The sequence below is a fragment of the Symphalangus syndactylus genome, chromosome 5, assembly GCF_028878055.3.
Source record: "Symphalangus syndactylus isolate Jambi chromosome 5, NHGRI_mSymSyn1-v2.1_pri, whole genome shotgun sequence".
Taxonomy (NCBI): Eukaryota; Metazoa; Chordata; class Mammalia; order Primates; family Hylobatidae; genus Symphalangus; species Symphalangus syndactylus.
The window spans coordinates 56,302,743-56,314,226 of record NC_072427.2 but is presented as its reverse complement, the minus strand read 5'-3'; the positions used below and the strand labels follow the sequence as shown (position 1 = coordinate 56,314,226).

The following is an 11,484-nucleotide window of genomic DNA, read 5'->3' as shown; positions in this document are numbered from 1 at the left end:
GCCGAGGGCACCTCCTGGAGTCCCTGGGCTCCATTTCCTTCATGGCACTATCACCCAAAACAGAAACTGGGCTCAGAACTCTGAAAAACAGCTCTCCTCAGGAACTGTCACGCTGGCACTAATGCAATCTGAAAAGTACACTTCACTGATTTAAACTTTCACTGGAAGGCGTCCAGGCAACATGTGTTTTTATCCACATTTTTAGAGGCTACAGGAGACACCTCTGTTTCTCACACTGCCAACCTGTTCCATTAGAACTATCTTGATGTAATGGAGCAAATTATTTCATATAAACAGCATTTGCTTTACAAGAAAAAACAACGCACCATTCCTGTGTACAAGGTAATTGACGGTAAAGAAGCAGGTAGAAGAAGAAATCTCCTTTCCGTGGCCTTTGTGTGTTGAAAAAAGTCTGGGTCTGAGAGCCTGGGAAAGGATCTCAATGTACTGTTTTCCTTGTACAACACAGCTTCTGGTTCCTAGTGCAACTTCCTGAACATCGGCCTAGGTTGTCACTGTTAGGATCTGGACACCAGAGTCTTCTTTCCGGGCCACTCTGGAGCCCTAGGGGTGGGTGAGAGGCAAATGGAGGAGGTGGGTGCAGAGGGTACCATGCATCAAGGAAGGCCTTGGTCCTCCTGGATCTGTTGTCAGTAAGATGGGGATTTGGAACTCACTCTCTCCAAGGTTCTTGCCGACCTCAACCTGTGATTTGGAATCACACACTGCCTGCTTCTGGTAAGGGCTTTTGGAGTCTTCTCAGTGCACCCGAGAAGCCTTCACAACCCAGTCCAGGACAAAGTGCTGAGATCTGCTCCCTCCGAGGAGGTAGCAAGTCATCCTCAAACCAAGAAGAGAGTGCCTGGGGTGATTAACCAACAAGGATGGCACAAGTAGATAGGCCAGCCGCGACAGCTGTCAGGAAATGACTCTTTCTGTAGTATCTGCCCCTCTGGTTTATAAAATCACTTAAAAATAAAGCATCCATGCATCAATTTCACTCACCTCAAGAGATTTCCTGCTGTTTTCTTCACTTCTAGTAACACACACAATAAACACTTAACGTTCAACTAGCTCGTATTTTATTTACATGTATATATGCATTTTTAAAATGGGGCTTCTTCTACAAAGTTAAGAAATGGCTGTCTTTTGGAAATTAAGAGGAGAAAATCAACTTTACTATAGATTAAATTTCTGATTTAAAATTAAAAAAAGTATAAAAAACCTAAATCAAGCCTCCCTGGCAGGTAGGCAGGCCCTCTATTCAATACTTAGAAGCGTTGGCAGGAGCTGGTGGGAGCTGTGGGAAGGTGGCTACCTGACTCCAGATCTGTGGGCTCCGCAGCCCCAGCACTCAGTGGTTCTTAAAGACACCACCACCTGGGAAAGACACTAACGAGGGATTTCTCACAGAAAACCACTGAAGTACAGCATATGGGGAGAAAAGATAAGCTAAAATGAGTTATTGAAAGAGATCTTCTTTAATAAGATCAAGAAGCAAGAAAGAGCTTCTCAAATTGCCTTCTGTATTGGAGAAAGGGCAAAGGGAGCCTCTGAGCATTCCATCAAGTTTGCTTGCCAAGTACATCTCTATAGAAAAGAGGGCTGTCATTGGATCTGATGGTTGGAAACGCTAGCCACTGCCATTCAATGTCTTGCATGTTCATGTTCTAAAAAGTCAACAGCTTCTGTCAACTTTCCACAGGGGAAGGAATACAGTGACCGTAGGTACAAATATTCTTGATGTACTGAGCAGTTATATTTTGTATGGCAAATTTACAAAGTGGGTTTATACATCGGCCTCTTGTTTAGTCAGTTAAATAATGGCCCTTGTGGCAAGCTGTGTTTTCTAAAGATGGTCCCAGCAATGTGTCTCTTCCACAATGTGACCTTTTCAGCCCTTCCAGTGAGAGGAGGGGGTCTGTGACCTGTGCCCTTGCTTCTCAGTGGGCTCAGGACTGCTAGGATCAATAGAATACAGCAGACAGGACACAGTGTGACTGCTAAAGATGGGTGATGCAGCCTCGTTCACTAGAACATGTACACTTGTGGAGTCCTGAAGCTCCATGTAAGAATGACACCGAGGTCAGCATGCTGTGAGGAGGCCAAGCCACGTGTAGAGGCCACATGTGAGCACTCCAGTTAGCAGTCCCCATCTTTGAGTCATCCAGACCCAGCTCCAGAATAAGCCTCTGCATGAGCCCAGCCCCAGTCTTCAAGGCTTCTCAGCTGGGGTCCCAGACATCATGGACCATACAGGAGCCATCCCACTGCACCCTGTCTGAATCCAAGGTTGTATTAACCATTAAGTTTTGCAATCTCGTTCATGCAAACATATTCTGAAACCTGACTGCACCAGTGTATACATCTTCAAAGGTAATGCACACCCCAGGCTCAGCTAGCACCTCTCCTTAAATTCCATCAATGACACTTGTTCTGACTGCTTACCTGGCATCCAGTGCTCCCTATGGCTGGACGTGACATAGTGATTGCAGCCTCAGGGATGCCATCTCTGCTCTAGCCACGCAAAGCCACTTATCTCACCCATCACTGACTGATTTCGCCATCATCCTATTCAGGGACATTTTCACTGCTTCCAGTAAAAATGGCTGACTTTATCTACTATCAGACAAATACCCTCACATACACATCTGTATCCTATCTTTAGCCATTTCCATCAGAAAGATTCTTAAACGTGGAATCGTGGGAGACTGAGTATTAGATTTCAGGATCTTGGTGATACTGCCAAGTGGTTTTCCTGAAATCAACTGCTAGTGAGAATTGAACACAGCTATAAAGCTTGTTGCTCACTTTTATTTTTCTTTTATGAACTGTTTATCCCAGTCCTTCGGTCATGTAAGGGAATGGGTTTTTCTAACAGACTGGTAGGTGCTCTGTAGGGGTGCCCTCGGACATGACGCAGTGACACAACCCCTCTATGCTGCTGTGAACAGGCAGGCGCTGCTGGCATGGGCTCACGCTGCAGGGGAACCTGGCAGGGTAGCTGATAATGCAAAGGGCCTGTGGTACTGAGGGAGGTGCCGAGAGTAATGTGAGACAGCCATCAACAGAGGGTGTGCAGGAGCAGCTAGGAGGAGCGAATCCCGGTCTCTAAATTGGACCCAAAGGAATATCACAGAAGAGCATAACCAGTCCTGGAAAGCCCAGAGGTGGCAAAAGACCAGGTCTGTTCCCTGAATACAGCAAAGGTCAATGTGCTTGGATCTGAGACACAAACTGAGGTCAGAAAGCCAAGGACAAGCCAAACTAGGCAGGAGCCTGTAGCCACAGGCAAATGCTAGGATTCACAGGAACGACAGTGGGAGGCCCTGAGGGGTAGTGAGCAGGGACAGCCCCACCCAGGGGCACAGGAGATGATGTGGGTGACCTTGCAGGCCTGGTGAAGGGTGGCAGCAGCAGTACTGGCCAGAGGCTCTGGGACCCAGGAGAGGAAGCAGCAGATCAGTAATGATGATGGAAAGAAAGTAATTTAGCGAATAACTTCTCGTGACTTCATGACTGATGGGCTTGGGTGGGGGAGAGAGAGAGAGTAAGGTGTCAAACATGACTTCAAATTTTCTGATCATCTCAGTATTAAAGATGCCACTTCTAAAAAGAGGAGGCCTGGAGCAAGAGCTTGGCTGATAGCAGGATCAGAGGTCCCTAAGGAAACCATGGAGACATCAACTGGGCAACTAGTAAACTGAACTGGAGCTCAGTAGAAAGTTCTGAGCTGCAGGTGTAGTTTGGGTAACCTGCACAAAACTGGTATTTAAAGCCGTGGAACTTGAGACCACCCAACAAGAGCTGAGTTAAAAGAACACAACTCAGGGCTGGGCCTTTGCGAAGTCCTGCATTTAAAGGTCAGATAGAAAAGGAAATACCACAAACCAGCAAGGAGAAGGGAAGGGAACAGCCACTGAGCCAGGAGGAAACCAAAAAGCGGTGGCATTCTGGAGATCAAGGGAAAAGAATGCTTAAAGAAGACTGGCAACAAAGGAAAGAATTTCTCAGCTGTTAGAAACCAGAAGAAATGGAAAATCAGAGCTTAACACCAATACTTGCTGCTGAAGGAGTGTGGAGGGGACAATCTCTCCCCCGTCTAGGGGCTTACCTTTTAATGTCATGCAGGAATCCCAAAGCAGAGGTTCTAAAAGGTCAAGACTATTTTCATGATCATTCAATGATCATTCTAAGGAGAGATTTGCTTTTCGCTGTGTTGACACTCATGGTATCAAAGCAATGGACGAAAATGCACAAATTAAGGCAATAGCATCCACTGTGCCAGTAGTCTTCATATTCTTTACCACCAAACACTCAAACTTACAAAAGCCAAAGAACAAAACCCAAACAGAAACAGAAAACAGTTTAAGAATATCCTCGATGAAGCAGTGAAAAATATTAATTGTATTAACTAGCAACGCTTGTGTGTAAGTGTTCCTGATGTTCTAAGTATCTCCGCTGTATGCCAAAGAGCAATGGAGGTCCTGAGGCAGAGCACATGTATGACTGCCTGAGTTGCACCCTGAACTAGCTGCATTTCCATGGAACAGCATTTTCCTCACCTTCTATTCATCAAAGCATACTTGCAGGGTTTGAAAGAATAACTGAAAACTATCATTTTTCAGACACTGGTATCTGGCAAGCATCCTCTTGAAAATGAATGTAGTGAGCCTGTCACTTCAAAGAGAATCCCAATAGTGTTTTATTGACGATGATAAAATGTGAGCTTCCCCATGAAATTTCTTGATCTACTACTGTGAATCTGACTGCTCCCAATACTCAAGAGACTTTTCTGATCAGACTGGTGGTGATATTAATGAATGTGATTTTCTGAGAGTGTGTAATGAAATGTGACAATGCTTAGAAGATCCACCTAACTCAATGGACCACTATTTTCCAAGCAATCAGCGTATCATGTTATAGATCATATGTAGATAAGTGCAAGACAGGGCAAAGAACTGTAATATAATGGAGTATGAAAAGTTTACTGATGTGGCTTCAGATTCCATGTGGCAACTAATTTTAAGAAACTACCTGTTGTTGAATTCAGATGTAGTGTCAAAGATATCCACAATTACCTGAAAAGTCAACTGAAATACTCCTCCCCTTTCCAACAACATAGCTGTATGAGGTTAGACTTGCTTCTCACACTACAACTAAAACAACACACCCCAATACATGGATTGTGGAGCAGATATGAAAATCCAGCTGTCTTCTATTAAGCCAGTCAAAATTTACTAAAACATAAAACAATGCCATCCTTTTCATGGTATTTTTTGTTTTTGAAAAATTTTTCATAAAAGCTTATCTATGTTTACATGTTAAGACGTTTATAATTGTAATTTTAAAATTGATAGGTATTTTATAAGTTCTCAGTATTAACTTCCCATGCAGTACATATTAAAAGACATACCCCACAAAGAAAAGCTCTTTAGGCACCACGATAATTTTTAAGAATGTAAGGGAACCTAACATCAAAAATTTTGAGGACCAGTATCCTAAAGCATTTGCTTCAGGAAGAAGGAAGTTAAACCCAAAGAGAAGGAGGGCATTCCAAAAGCAGTGGGCTTTGTATTGTCTGAGTGCTTGAAATGTTTCACAATTAAAATTTATTACTTTTTCAAAAAGAATGAATAGAAGGTGAGGAATGGCACAGTGAAGGTAGATGATTCTCCTGAGTGTTTTATTGAAAGAGTAGGGGAAGCTGTGGAGGCAGAATGGGGAGGCTGGAGTTAAAGTAGGGTCAGTTCAGAAGGAAGCGGCACTGCCCACCTGTACTTATCTCTTAAGCGCGGGCATACAGATAACATGAACACATGATCTACACCCTGCAAGTACGGCACTGATGCATGTAAACCCTGCAAGTACATACTGATGCATCTAAACCCTGCAAGTACACTTTGATGGATCTAAACCCTGCAAGTACACACTGATGCATGTAAACCATGCAAGTACACACTGATGCATCTAAACCCTGCAAGTACACTTTGATGTATGTAAATCCTGCAAGTACACTTTGATGCATCTAGACCATGCAAGTACACTTTCACGCATCTAAACCCTGTAAGTACATACTGATGCATGTAAACCCTGTAAGTATGCATTGATACATTTTCTCATCTGGTCCTTTTAGAATTTTGGGTAAGCTTTTGGTACATTTGAATTTCTAAAAATAAATTCTAATCTGTAGATATTTTTATTTGAAACATGTCTCATATTTTTCTGTTTAGAAACTGCTTTTCTCACTCCAAGATTATACTAGCTTTTCTTTCTTTTTTAAATGAAAGAGGAACAGCAAAAAGGTGTGTCCCATTTCCAGACCTGGCCTCTGGAGCTCCCCACACCTTCTTCCACGACCTTCTCTCATTACTGTAGTAGAAGGGCAACATCTATTATCCTGACCAACTTGGAAGCTACTGGTGAAGATGGCAGTGCCCCCAAAAACTTGATGCCTTCCATGATTCTGACCCTGGCCCCTAAGCATCCACTCCAGACTGTAACATTCCTGCTGTACCCCAACCAGTTCAGCAGGCATGTGACTTGGGTCTGTTTGCAAAGCAGTGAGAACCTGCCCTATTTAAGCCATAGATTAGCTGTGTGGCTTTGGAAAAATGAGATAAACATACTGTGCCTCAGTTTCCTCATCCACAAAGTGAGGAGAGCAGCACTTTCCTTGGCCAGAGAATTAAATAGTACACATAAACACACAAAGCAGGTATGGTGCTACGGTTTGAATGTCCCCTCCAAAACTCATGTTGAAACCTAATTCTCAATGTGGCAGTATTTAAAAAGTAGGGTCTTCAAGAGGCAGAGCCCTCAGGAATGGATTAATCCATTCATGGATTAGTGGGTTATCATGGGAGGGGAAATCGTGGCTTTATAAGAAGAGGAAGAGAGACCTGAGCCAGCACACTCAGCCCTCTCGCCATACGATGCCCTGTGCCACCTCAGGACTCTGCAGAGTCCCCACCAGCAACAAGGGCCTCACCAGATGCAGCTCTTCAACCTTGGACTTCTCAGCCTCCATAACTGTAAAAAATAAATTCCTGTCTTTATAAACTATCTACTTTCGTGTATTCTAAGCAACAGAAAACAAACTAATACAGCTGGGCATACAATAAGCACTAAATGTTAGCTACTATTATTATTTATAATAAATGTTATTATCCAGTAGAACAAATTATCTATCCTCCAACAATTCTTATTGCCAAATTTGCCTAGGCACTTAAGGCAAAGAGGCCAGGAATGTGGACAGAGTGTCTCATTACTGGAACCTCCTTTTGTGTGTGTGACATGTCTGTGTGTGAGACAGGGTGTGTGCCTGGACAGGGTGTGGATGTGGAAGCTGTAGGTGGGGCTTGGCGATGGGTGAGGGGTGTGTGGCTTTGTGGGCGTGTGGTGCTGTGGGATGTGTTACTGGGTTCTGCGGCCCTCATGCCCTGCTGCCCCTCCACCATTTCACTTCATTGTTACATGAGAAGCCTGCAGAGAGGAGTCCCTAAGAAGGAAGCCAGGTAGTGAGTCCCAGAACGGAGGCTTCCAGCAAGCAGGTATAGCTGCCCTGATCTGGGAAAGGGAGGTGTAAGCAGGTCTCCCCCTCAGGAGCTCTGAGAAGGCAGCTATGTGGCTCAGAGTTGAAGCATCCCCAGAGTTCTGACCCAGGACCCTGCAGTGATATCACAGACAGACTGTAGCCACCCCCCTTCATTCCATCTCATTATGAAATGTGTGTGAGGCCTGTTGTTCTACAAAACAAAGACCCTAAGGAGGAGGTAAAAATATTGCTTTACATATAAAAGTCAATGTTTAGCTCTCGATATGTTTTAGGCTTTCTTAGTGGAGACACCAAAAGGGGACTGGTCAGCTTTTTCTCATCAAACAACATGGCATACCTGGCAGAGATGTGGCCACAGATGAGGCTGTTTGAACCTGCTCCAGAAATGTTGTACCAGGCCAATATCATGGAAACAACTCAGAAAATGTAGCCACCTCTTGTGCCCTGAAGACCCCCTCTGGGGCCTCTGGCCCTCAATCCATGAATGACAGCCCTGGGGGCTATAGATGCTGCCTCATGATGGGCCCAGAGCATGCAGGACAGGATGCCCCCTTTATGGAACTGCCTGAGAGACAGAGTCACAGGCTGAGGTCTCCTTTTTAGGTTAGGATGAGAACTTGACAATGGAGACACCTATGGAAGTGACATTTTTCCAGAGTATTCATGGTAGAAATAATGGACTGGGAGGTGCAAGTCTTGAGTTTTAGTCCTGACCTACAACTAACGGTCATCTTTTTTTTTTTTTTTTTCGAGACAGAGTCTTGTTCTGTCACCAGGCTGCAGTGCAGTGGCTCGATCTCAGCTCACTGCAACCTCACCTCCTGGGTTCAAGCGATTCTCCTGCCTCAGCCTCCCGAGTAGCTGGGACTATAGGTGCGTGCCACCATGCCCAGCTAATTTTTGTATTTTTAGTAGAGTCGGGGTTTCACTATGTTGGCCAGACTGGTCTCGATCTCTTGACCTCATGATCTGCCTGCCTTGGCCTCCCAAAGTGCTGGGATTACAGGCATGAGCCTCTGCGCCCAGCCCAACTAATAGTCATCTTAAGGGAGTTGCTTGGTCCCTGGGAAATTTTTTTGTTAAATATAAGAAGTGGGTTGATGATTCCTCTGGGATTCTTCAAATTTTGTATTCCATCATCCCACCTTCTATTTTGGTTCTCTTGCCGTGTCCCTCTTTTGAGTAGGAGGGTCAATGAAATGCCCACATCTCTGCTTCTAGTTGTAGAGTAGGGAAAGCTCAACTAAAGGGACGCATGTGACACAGGCACATGATGGATGAGTAAGGTACAACACGTCCCGGACCAACCCCAGCATCTAAGAGGCTTTCTATTCAGCTTGTGCTGGCAGGCCTTTGTGTGGATGTGGGTTTCTAGGATCATTCATGAAGTGTATTTTATGTTAATTAGCCTTCAAGAGAATTCCATCCAGCTGGCCCCCTCCCTCCTTCTGAAACATGGCCTTCCCTTGGCTGTCCTGACACCCCACCCTCTCCTGGTCCTCCTTCTTCATCACTGGCTGCTCCTCAGACCCTGTTGACAAATGTCATGGAATGCAGGGCTCAGCCTGGATTGCATCTCATCTCCATTTATGCCCTCCCCAAATGCACTCCCATCAAGGCTCTAAATAGCATCTGGATGATGTAGAGAAGATATTCAGTCCTATCCGAGCTCCCCACTTCACATGCCTACTCACTGCAAACCAAGTACTGCCCAACCAGGACTCTTGACTTCCTACCACCACTCCCTCTCCAATTTCCTTCTTCTCAGCACCCACCCAGTTTCTTAAGCCAAAAATCCAAGCCCTCCTCATTTCTGGTCCGCTCCTCGGCAACCATGTGCAATCAGCAGGCAGATCCAGAACATGTCTCAAATTCCTCCACCTCTTGTTATCTCCCTGCCACCACTTTATTCACTTCATAACACCTCTTGCCTGGCTGCCTGAATGTGTCTCCTGACTGATACCCCTGACTACATTCGATTCTCCATGCAGCAAGAAGGGTCATTTTTTAACACAGAAACCAGATTCCATCACCTCCAGTTTAAAACCTCCCAATGACTTCCCATCACATTTGGGCCAAAACCCAAACTCCATGGCCAGGCTCACAGGACCTCCACCTGCTCCAGTCCTGCCGCCCTCTCCATGGCATCCCTTGCCCTCCCCTCTCCCCACACTCCCTGACTTGGGCCAGCTTGTTCATCCTGCACTGAGACACACTCAGTCCTAACCTGGAGCTTCTTTTGTCTACTATTCCCTCTGTCTGGCCCCTACCTTTATTCAGGTTGCACCTTGACTTTCTTCTCCTCTGGGACCCTTGCTGACTCCTCAGTCTGAGGCAGCCCTCAGTCTCTCTCACAGCAGCCTGTTTCATTCTCTGCACAACAGTGACCACCACCAGATAAAATTCTTCCTTATGCATATGTGTGTTCTGCCATCCCCCACTGGCTTCTGAGCACAGTCCTCCACTGTGTGTTCACCTCTACGCCTCAGGAAACAGTGACTGGCCTCAGTGGGACCCAAGGGCTGGGTTGAGAGGCTGTCCTTAGGGAGCTCTTCTGTGCAGCCCCCAGGCCGGGAGGGATACAGGCTAGTGGCAGGCTGCCCTCCTGCCCGGCATGCCTGGGGATTCTAAGCAGTCCTGCCACACTGCCATGCAGATGCTCATCCTCCTCACCGTCAGCCCCGGGAGACACCACGTGCCTCACACCAAACACCAATTGACAGATGGCACGTGGGCACAGGAAATGAGCCCCAAACTGATTCGCCCCATGCCACCACTGCACACACAGCACTCAGAAGACTGTGCAGCCATTCTTCTCCCTCCAGCTTCCCAACCCCCAATGCACCTCCCCCGGAAGCAGCAGGAATGTCCTTTCTGACAATGCAGTAGAACTTATTCTTCCTGCCCCTGCCTGCATCAGCATCAGGAGTCTCTGGCCTCTTCAGTTCCTACCCTCTGGGCTGATTCTGGCCTGGTAGTAACTGATGCCCTCCTGGGTTATCTGACTCCAGGTGAAGGAGAACCCCACACTGTGTCCAAGAGCATCACTGCTTTTCCCTTCAGCCTCCATGGCTTCCCACTAGGCCAGAGGGGCACTTCCTGCCCCAACCTGGTCTCCCTGTGTCCTCTCTCCTCACAGAGTCCTCCATCCCTCCTCTACGGTCCATTGTTACCTTCTTCTTAGACGGCATTCCTTCTACTTATTTTGTATGTCTCCTCCTACAAACCAAAAATACATGTTTCCTTCTCATTCTCCATCATCCTTAAATTACAATACTGGAAGGGGTACGAAGGTGCCATTTTCTTAAGTCCTCCTGGGTTTGTAGCTAGAGCCACCAGTGGAAGGCTTAATGGAAGGAGATGTCCCATTGTACTGTCATTCATAAAAGACCATTTGATTGCTTTCCATTGCACACTTTTCTAATTAAAAATGACTTGGAGCATCTTTCTTTTGCTTTTTAGCCCTGTGGCTTTCCTGTTCTGTAAAATGCCTGATTATACACTTTGGCCATTTTTCCATGTAGGCTCTTCTTAGTTGCTGTTGATTTGAAGAGTTCCTTGTACATTGTGCCTTGGTATTCCAGAGATGGTCTCCCAAGCTGTCATCTGTCTGTTGAGGCTACCAAGAAAGCCTATGCTGATCAGAAATTCTTAATTTTGATGTGATCAAATTAGTTATTTTTGCCTTATAATTTGTGCTTTTGAAGTTTAATTTTAAAAACCCTTCTACATCTAAGCCTTCTTTGATTAACATTATAGTTTTATCTTTCACATTTAAACCTCCATTTTTAACCTTCATGTGGTGTTTGGTATGGATCTAGGTTCATTTTTCTCTACATGGAAAATTTTCCCTAATAGAAGCTTACCCTGTGGATATGTGGTTCTACCTTAACATGTATTAAACCTCAGTCACACAAATATCTGTC

The 11,484-nt window shown here is 45.5% G+C and overlaps 1 protein-coding gene across 6 annotated transcripts in view; it reads right to left on the bottom strand.

Annotated features, from left to right (window-relative positions):
* The window catches only part of OTUD7A (OTU deubiquitinase 7A), a 397,910-nt gene that overhangs the window by 309,926 nt on the left and 76,500 nt on the right, over positions 1-11,484 (bottom strand). The gene's annotated exons all lie outside the window — the stretch shown is intronic.